Below are 8626 nucleotides of genomic sequence, written 5' to 3'. Positions count from 1 at the left end.
ATGGGTCTCCTCATACTTGTACAAGTCCGTACAAGTCCAAGGAGTGCAGAGCAGCTTGGAGCCGCTCCATTCTCCCCAGGAACGGGGGTTGGGATCTGGCATAGCAGCTGGACCCCAGCCCCGCCTCCCACTCTCTGTCCACCTGCCCCCGGGACCACCCACCAACCACCCTCCCGCCTGCCCAGGAATGCCTCCCTCCCGCCTCCTCCCCGCCCCCACCTACCTCAGAGGCTTGTGTTGGCCCAGCCGGGCTGATGCAAGCCACACGGAGGATGCCGGTGCGGAGGCTTGTATTGGTCTCCTCAGGCCTGCGCTCCTTTAAGTGCTGGCCCTGCTTCCTCTGGAGGAGATGAAAATGTGCCTACAGCACGTTTGCGCCAGCCCAAGTCAAGGGCTAGATTGCACCCTTAGTGTGTCATGGCAATGGGGAGTCATGATGAGCTCCTGCACTTCAAAATTTATCAGTACAGTACACTACAGAATTGAAGCCTGTGCCTCACATCCTTCCGTCATCCTTCCGTCACATATTCCTGCACCCATCTTTTTCATACTTCCATCTCGTTTACTTTCTCATCTCCTTCTCAAATAACCGAATTAGTTTATCCTACTATGCATTATCCTATCCTATGCATTATCTAGTGGTGCCCTTGAAAACTGCCTCCCCTATGTTAAGTGATCCCTGCCCTACTGATAACATTTAGTACCCCAGCCTATGCATGCTTCTGCAGCAACTGTTACCCTGCACATGCCTGATCTCGTCTGATCTCAGAAGCTAAACAGGGTCAGGCCTGGTTAGTACTTGGATGGGAGACACCTGGGAATACCGGGTGCTGTAGGCTTATACCATCTTTCGAGACTGAAGGTTGCCAACCAACCATTCTATGCATGCTTACTCAGAAATAAGTAATAGAAATAAGCCCCATTAATAGGACTTACTCCAAGGTAAGTGTGAATAAGTCTTCAGCTTTAAGTATTTCTACATTGAGAACCTGCCAAATGCTCCTGGCATCCCATGGTAAGGATATACTGTAAAAAGTTGTGACAAAATGGCAGTGATCAGTGTGATCAATAGCTTTAATCTTTGTGGTCAAGATGGAGACTTTTGTTGGATTTACTGCATGGCCCTGACATGACTGATCTATTATCTATGTCCCCAAGTTGAACAGTGCTCCTAGCATTCTTTCCTGGTCCTACTAGGGCAATATTTGCTTGGCTTCAGTAATTTTAGGGCTCTGCTCATGTTGTTCTGTGTGGTTACTGCTGGCCACATTCTCCTGACATGTACAAATGTTGCTACCATTAGAAGAGATTAAAAACTGTCTCGTATGTGTGAAGTTGGTTAGAATTCAAACTATGAGTTTCCCTCCAAAACTATTTAAGTTTTAAAAACTGCAGGAAAGGGAATTTGGTGTGAAATTGAAATGAAGCAACATCACAATGGGCCAGTTCAGACAACCCAACAAACCGCAGTACCTTGTGTGGTGAGTGCAACCCAAAATCTGCCAAGCCCATGTAGTTTCTTCTTGCCGTTTACCCCTCAGCAGTTGTTGGATCTTCTAAAATGGCCCTTTGTAAATTAGGACGTATTTTTATGACCTCAACACTGTGGTCTGTGCTGTTGCCAGCAACTGGAATTCAGAGGAATACTGTTCTCTTAATGAAGATTTTGATTTTGATTTTGATTTTTTTGCTAACATGGTTAATGAGACGTTGTTATGAGAATAGAATGGGAAAATCCCTTTTAATGAATGGAAGGTTTCCATGTGGTATACCTAGCTGACTGTCAGTGCCTTAACTTGTACTCCACAGTGAAACAAACAGTAGTCTGCAGTTAACAGAGAACCCACTGTAGGAAACATGGTGAATTTTTAACCACATCATCATTGTATCTATGCATGCAACCCTCAGGTCCTTGGTGGAAAGGGTAAAGTATAAATATGGCCAATAAACTTAGATCCAGTTGTTCTTTTCGATTAAAATGCACCTTAATACACTGTTGAATTTGAAGGCAGTCAAACTGTCTGGAATTTTCCCCTTACCTCCCCCACCTCTGCTATTTAGATCACTGCTTTATTCTGCAGACAACTCCTTTCATATGAAAGGTAATTTCTGATGGTTGGAATGGTGGCTTGTTTTAAATTAACTAAGGGCGTAATACTAATTGCGCCCTAGGCCAGCAGAAGTCCCTTGTGCCAGCCCAGGAGGGTCGCAAATGTGCCGTAAAGCATGTTTGTGCCTCCTCGGGAGTTAGCTGGGCCGGCGCAGGGACACACACCGGCCCACAGAGACTGCATCCAGCCTCCGTACCGACTTGGGGAGGGAGGGTTGCATCAGCTGAGCTCAGCCAACGCAGGGGTCTGGGAAGGGTGGGGAGAAGGTATTCTGGAGTGTGGGGAGGGCAGGTGGAGAGCGGGAGGTGGGGCTGAGACCTGGCTGTTATGCCGGATCCCAACCCCATTCCCTAAGCTGCGCAGAATGGCTTGAAGCTGCTCTGTTCTCTTTGGACTTGTGCCACCTACAGATGCGCAAGCATCTGCAGGGCTCCCTAAAGCTTAAAAAGAAAAGCACAGCAATCGCACCCCACCGCCACAAAACCGGAAGTTGAGCGTAATTGCTGTGCTTTCACTTTTTAAGCTTCAGGGAGCCCTGCAGACACTCACGCAGGGCTCCCTGCACCCCAGGGAGAATCCTGCAGGGACTGGTGAGTACATGCCAGTCCCTGCAGCCCCCTTAGTGACGCAATCCTGGGGATCATGTCGCTGCCTCTCCCCCCGTCCCCGCTGCCTCCCCCTCCCCTACAAGAACTTACTGCGGTCCTCAGACTCCCTGTGAGTTTGAGAACCGCAGACTTATTGGAAAGAAGCAAGGCATTAGTTGAATTGTAATATATTTGCTAAACAATCATTTCTATCTTAAAGTTTTGTGGGTTCTTTTTACCAATGCTAACAATCAAGCCTGCTAACAGCCTACAAATGCTAACAGTCAAGTAATTAGCCTGCTTTAGAGCCAGCGACACCAAATCAAGAAGGGTTGAATGTTTAGATCAGGGGTGCTCAATAGGTGGATCGTGATCTACCGGTAGATCGTGAGGCAAAATGAGTAGATCGCGGAGTGCCGACCCCCCCCTTCAGGTGCCTCTGGGAGGAAATGCCGGGAGTAAGCCCCATTGTACTCAATGGGGCTTACTCCCAGGTAAGTGTGGCTAGGATTGCAGCCTCACAGCCTAATCCTAGGCATGTCTACTCAGGAGTAAGTTCTGTTATACTCAGTGGGGCTCAAGGTACACCAACATACATTATACACATAAATGTTATATGTTATGATGGCGCGAACATTGTAAAAAAAACTCTGGTAGATCTCCGGGCCTTGCTGGGTTTCAAAGTAGCTCTCGAGCCAAAAAAGTGTGAGCACCCCTGGTTTAGATGATTTTTTTCCAAGGCCAGCTAAAGATATTATGTTGCAGGAAGTAATGTACATACAGAACAAGGTAGAGGTGTTACTGCAAAGGAGAGTTTGTTTAGTGTGCAAACGTTGCTAGTGATAGGGGCATTTATCAAAACTATTGAGGGATATGTGCTCTGTGCCTACAACAAAATATTTTGTAATGAGAACAAATTGTGTATACTCAGCACATAAACTTTATTTGCCAATTCTGTATCATTTATTCTCTTTCAGGATTTCAAATTATATTAATTTTTTTTTTTAACAAACACTCAGGAATGGAAGGAGTAATCGGGGATATGTGTATTCTGGGTTCAGATTAATACAGTAGTAGCTAGGTTAAGGGGTCACGGATCCACAGTAAAATCGACATTTTACTCACAAACACACATTCTCCTGCAGGCATTAGCAGGGATGGGAAAGCCCAGCGGGGCTTGACTCGAGTTGAGTCTAGAGTTTCTGTCCCTTGTGGCTTGACTCGAAAAAGTGTCATAACGGGGTCACTTTCCAAGTCGCCGAATCACCCTTTAGTGACTTTAAAGGACTTGAGTCGAGCAGCTCCCTTTAAAAAGTCAGTCGTGGAGAAAACGGGGCTGCTGCCAGGGTGTGTGTGTCGGAGTTCTCTTTAACTACTCCCCTGCTGTCCTGTTTCATCTGTTAAAAAAGGCAGGAGGGGGTGGGAGGGTCTGTGAGAGAGCAGAGACAGAAGTGGCAAGAGGAAGGAGGGTCAAGCACAGCAGCTGCGAGGCTTACCAGGATGACACGATCCTTTGCAGCCCTACTCAAAAAGTAGTCCCACTGTAGCTGGTCATTCAGTGAGGGTTCTTCCTCCCCACCAGCTATGTGGTGCAAAGTGTGATTGCTATGAACTTCCTTCCCCACTTCCCTGCCTCCTCCCCCTCCCTGGGCTTCTCAAACCAACTGTAAGGCAAGAACCCACTTGGCTCCTCCTCCTGCCTTCCATTAGCCAAGGAAAATATCAGAATGCCCACCCTTTGTCCAATGATCATCCATTCCTTTCTTCCTCTCAGAGATGGGGGGAAAAGAGAGCCCAGTCCCGCCTTCCCCATTCATTGCAAGAGGAAAACATTCACCCTTTCTTGCCTCCCAGCTGGAACTTTCCTGCTGCTCTCCCGGTCAGAATGCTGGCCCCAGGAGATTTTTCACGCCACAAAAACAGTAAGCAAGCACACCCAGACTCAGGCAGACTCAAGTCTGCACACATGGGGATGAGTGCTGAGTCAGGGGGGCCCTGACTCGAGTGTTTTTCAAAGTCTTCCACACGTGTGACTCTTGAGCCACCAAGTCACCCAGAATCATGCATTTTTGCGACTCAAGTCCAAGTCACTGACTTGAGTTCCCAACTCTGGTCAATAGATTAGAAATTGAATTTAAAACACATCAGTGGGCTGCAGTTCCCAGAGTTCTAGTTCTTTTTCACACCCTACATATCATGTCAGACCCTTGGTTTGGCTAACTCAGTATTCTCTGCACTGATTAGCAGAGACTCTCCAGGATTTCAGACAGGGGTATTTTCCAGCCTGACCTGGAAAAGCCCAGGATTGAAGCCAAGCCTTTGTAACACGTGCTGTACCACTAAGCTGCAACCCCAAATGTACCACTTTGGGTACTTGCCCAGCTATCCTTGGAATGGACCACAGCAGCTTTGTTTTACTATTGAATGATTTTTCATTTTGTATTAGCCTTATGGAATTTGGTTTAAATATTGTCATCCAACCCAAAACTTTGGATTAAAAACTTTAAAAAGTAATAAAAACAGGTGTGGCCAAATGTGCTTAACATGATCTACATACAATGAACTTCAGATGTTTGAGAGCTTCCATATTTAAGAAGAATTTAAATTCTTACATATATTTGCTCACCATGAACATTACATTTATTTGTTAATCCAGTGGACTCTCAGTTTATACCCAGTAAATAATTACAGACTTGAATGTTTTTTTATTTACCTTTTATATTGTAATGCAAAAAGGAGATCAGCCAATATATTTCTGAGAGCCGCACATTATATGTCAAAGAGCCACATGTGGCTCAGGAGATGTGATTTGGCCAACCCCGTAATAAAATACAGCTCTTACCTGTGTAGTAACAGTATCTGTAGACTGCAAAAGGATCTCAGAAAGGATAGAGTGGGGTCTGTAATCATGTAAAAGCAGACTTTTGGTCTCTGAAAATAACGAGAAAATATCTGCAATACAACTATTAACCCTCATCTCAGGAATAATATCTTAATATTGCCTGTACCTCCATGGAGACATAAGAACATACGAACAGCCCCACTGGATCAGGCCATAGGCCCATCTAGTCCAGCTTCCTGTATCTCACAGCGGCCCACCAAATGCCCCAGGGAGCACACCAGATAACAAGAGAACTGCATCCTGGTGCCCTCCCTTGCATCTGGCATTCTGACATAACCCATATCTAAAATCAGGAGGTTGCGCATACACATCATGGCTTGTACCCCGTAATGGATTTTTCCTCCAGAAACTTGTCCAATCCCCTTTTAAAGACGTCTAGGCTAGACGCCAGCACCACATCCTGTGGCAAGGAGTTCCACAGACCGACCACACGCTGAGTAAAGAAATATTTTCTTTTGTCTGTCCTAACCCGCCCAACACTCAATTTTAGTGGATGTCCCCTGGTTCTGGTATTATGTGAGAGTGTAAAGAGCATCTCCCTATCCACTGTGTCCATCCCCTGCATAATTTTGTATGTCTCAATCATGTCCCCCCTCAGGCGTCTCTTTTCTAGGCTGAAGGCTCATAAGGAAGGTGCCCCAGCCCCGTAATCATCTTAGTCGCTCTCTTTTGCACCTTTTCCATTTCCACTATGTCTTTTTTGAGATGCGGCGACCAGAACTGGACACAATACTCCAGGTGTGGCCTTACCATAGATTTGTACAATGGCAATATAATATTAGCCGTTTTGTTCTCAATACCTTTCCTAATGATCCCAAGCATAGAATTGGCCTTCTTCACTGCCGCCGCACATTGGGTCGACACTTTCATCGACCTGTCCACCACCACCCCAAGATCTCTCTCCTGATCTGTCACAGACAGCTCAGAACCCATCAGCCTATATCTAAAGTTTTGATTTTTTGCCCCAATGTGCATGACTTTACACTTACTGACATTGAAGCGCACCTGCCATTTTGCTGCCCATACTGCCAGTCTGGAGAGATCCTTCTGGAGCTCCTCACAATCACTTCTGGTCTTCACCCCTCGGAAAAGTTTGGTGTCGTCTGCAAACTTAGCCACCTCACTGCTCAACCCTGTCTCCAGGTCATTTATGAAGAGGTTGAAAAGCACCGGTCCCAGAGACAAACTCTAAGCATATGGAGCTTGACAGGGCAGGGTTAACGCACATGTTATTGGTGGGTTGTGGCTAAGAGAACTACATAGAGTAGGTCAGAGCTAGACAAAGTAGGAGGTAGTGATCACTAGAACAGTGGTTCTCAAAGTGGTGGGTCATGACCCACCACTGGAACCTAAAAGGGTCACTTTCCCCTTAAGGGGAGTGACCCATAAATGGGTGCCCTGATGGCGCATTTGAACATACCTAGGCGCATTTAAACGTACCTGGGGGGACTGTGCAGTCTCGCGGAGGGTCCTGGAGGCTCGCAGCCCCCTCCAGGAGTCTCCGCTCCGCTGCAGTTGGAGCCCAGTTCTGAAGTTCTGTGCCCCACAGCTCCGACCACATACCGGAAGTGGGCTCCAACTGCAGGTCAGAGCCCACTGCAGTGGAGGGGAGGCTGGCGGAGGGGGCTGTGAGTCTTCAGGACCCTTCGTGAGATTGCACAGTCCCCCCAAGTATGTTTAAATTAGCCTGGGTGCCCGCGGCACCATGATAGCTGTGGCGCTGTCGGAACATCTCCCCCATCCCAGTCCCCTCCCCCGCAAATACCCTGGGTTCTCAGATTCCCAGAGAGAACCACTGTTCTACAGTATCAAACCACAGGTCCATTTAGCTCAGTATTGTGACCGGAAGCTATTTCCCCAGGGTTTCAGATATGAATTTTCTCTGAACTACCTAGTGTGCTGGGGTTGAACTTTGGATCTTCTCCGTGCAAAGCAAGAGTTCTATCACTGACCTACAATCCCTTTATAGACAAGCTTGCCTGTCACTTGCTAGAATAATATACACTTTATACTGTGTGAAAAACCAGTTCCTTTTTTAACACCCTTCAAATGTGCCATGTGACTGCCCATTACTGTCCAACAAGCACAATATCTGATGTACTTTACAGACTTTAAGCTGCCCCATTTCTAGAATATCTTTTCAAGCTAGGAACCTTAGCAGTCATAGGTAAGGTTGCTTTGTGTTTTGTGACTCTTCTTAGCTGTCACTTTGAATTGGATGCCACAGCTAAACAAAATAAAAACTATGCTGAACAGTACTTGACAGGCATGAAAACTCAGCATAAACTTCACAGCACTGATGGACAGCTTTTAGACTGAGACCAAACATTCTTTTGGATTTCTTCCTAAATGGACAACTGTGCCCCATTTTGTAGCTCTCTGACCATTTTTATTTTGTTTGGTTCAGGATGGTTCATTTCTTTTGATGCAAATTTCAGGCTCTTTTAGACAATGTGTCAAATTATGGTTTTTACTTATCATTGTTGAGAATACAAAACCATAGTTTGAGCTTTCCAAACATGCAAACCAGAGCTACAAAGGTTTGCATTTCAAAGAACATACCAATCCAGAATTAGCAAACTCACTTCTGAACATAGTTTCTTGTATTGGCTTGCCAAATAATCAAAAATGATAGCTTGTCAATTCGCAAGGCAGCATCATACTAACCTATAGGTGACCTTTCTTAACCATGGTTTGCCATACTATCTGAACTGAGCCATATTATTTGCTTGACTCGTTTTCATTTCATATTCCCATAAGTAAAGTTTTCAAAAGAATCTAAACATGGATGGGCTGATCCTGTTCCTGCCTGTGTATTGTTATAAACATAGAGACTTTTATTTCAAGTACAGTACTTCCTTTATGAGGCAAACCAGACACAAATATACACTTATACCCTGCTTCTGCTCCAAGGCAAATCATGTTCCAGTTCATTGTAACATCTGAAAATGAACCCAATTCATGAAACAAAATCCTGTAGGCAGGCAAGCAGGCTACTAAACATTTTTAGGGGGGTTAGGTGGGCT

At 45.8% G+C, this 8626-nt stretch overlaps 1 pseudogene; it reads left to right on the top strand.

The window, feature by feature from the left end:
* The first annotated feature begins 720 nt into the window (after nt 1-720).
* Nucleotides 721-839, top strand: LOC136637126 (5S ribosomal RNA; annotated as a pseudogene).
* Nucleotides 840-8626: the final 7787 nt, after the last annotated feature.

Source organism: Tiliqua scincoides, chromosome 1 (genome assembly GCF_035046505.1).
Source record: "Tiliqua scincoides isolate rTilSci1 chromosome 1, rTilSci1.hap2, whole genome shotgun sequence".
Classification (NCBI taxonomy): Eukaryota; Metazoa; Chordata; class Lepidosauria; order Squamata; family Scincidae; genus Tiliqua; species Tiliqua scincoides.
Note: the sequence above shows the minus strand (reverse complement) of the source record. Positions and strands in the feature narration are given on the sequence as shown.